The sequence below is a fragment of the Austrofundulus limnaeus genome, unplaced genomic scaffold, assembly GCF_001266775.1.
Source record: "Austrofundulus limnaeus strain Quisiro unplaced genomic scaffold, Austrofundulus_limnaeus-1.0 Scaffold80, whole genome shotgun sequence".
Taxonomy (NCBI): domain Eukaryota; kingdom Metazoa; phylum Chordata; class Actinopteri; order Cyprinodontiformes; family Rivulidae; genus Austrofundulus; species Austrofundulus limnaeus.
This window is the reverse complement of record NW_013952482.1, coordinates 245875-246954: the sequence shown is the minus strand read 5'-3', so window position 1 is coordinate 246954 and position 1080 is coordinate 245875. Positions and strand designations below refer to the sequence as shown.

The following is a 1080-nucleotide window of genomic DNA, read 5'->3' as shown; positions in this document are numbered from 1 at the left end:
AAGTATTTAAAATAATAACTCTAAAATAAACATGCATTTAAATGTATCTGTTTGTGCCCACCCTACCACCCCAAAATAAATTGCGTGTACATGTGTCCGTGTTTATGACCGGTAGTAATGCCCACCCGCGGAGCTCATCAGCTCTCCCCACAGTGAGTGGAACTCAAGCCCCCGGCCGAACACCGAAGAATAGCGGTCGTTAAATATTCATCCTCGGTTCCCGGTGGCACACTTCTCCCCGCAGACCGACCCCTGCTGCTTTCAGCTGAGGCCATGAGCAGGGAAAGGCGTGGAGCTACTTGTGAGGTGCGATTAGGATTAAGAAAATGTAAACGGGATTATTATTGACTTTTTTTGTTTAGTTTATATTTTTATTATTATTATTCCCTCTTGTTAACCTGAAAGAGGATGGGGAAACGTGACTATGGACCACCAGCAGGATCTCTAGAGGTAAATTCTGAGGAGCAGTCTTCTTTTTTTTTAATCATCACACCAGTGTAAAGTTGGTCTGCACCTATTATACTGTGCTCTTCTGTAAAATAAATGTTTACCTTCCTTGTCACTACATAGTAAAATACTGAAAAACGAATCTATAAGTAACCAGTAGTGTGTTGCAGAAGATTCTTGCAGCAGCTCCAAACCTATCAGCACTGCTGCAGGTGTTGAGCTGCTCCACTAGATAGCAGCAGATTGTTGTGTGTATGTGTGTGCGTTTGCGTGCGTGTCAGTCTCGTGCGTTCACTGACAAATATGATTTCTTGCCCCCCCCCCCCCACACACACACACACACAGAGACCCTAAAAAAAGGAGAAGAATCTGAATGCTTTTGATGAGCATCATCAAGCGCACCTCTGTCATAATTTTGCTTTATTCTGCAGGCATGCGTCCCAGCCTCTCTGTGTTGTTTCCTTCTTTACAAATTCCTATCAAAAGATGGAGGACCACCTGCCAACAGTGATTGCTTTGGGAAAGGAAGAGATGGCTTCAGCTCAGAGCTTTTCACATTTGATGGGAGTCTTTTCATACTCCTTCAAAGGCACATGTGCAGTTAGACACAAACTTGAAAAAGAAAAAAAATCT

At 43.3% G+C, this 1080-nt stretch overlaps 1 long non-coding RNA gene across 1 annotated transcript in view; it reads left to right on the top strand.

The window, feature by feature from the left end:
- Positions 1-295: 295 nt before the first annotated feature.
- The window catches only part of LOC106519615 (uncharacterized), a 3245-nt gene continuing 2460 nt past the window's right edge, over positions 296-1080 (top strand). The window contains exon 1 of the long non-coding RNA XR_001310465.1: positions 296-450. This is a non-coding gene — a long non-coding RNA (uncharacterized LOC106519615). The remainder of the gene's footprint in view (positions 451-1080) is intronic.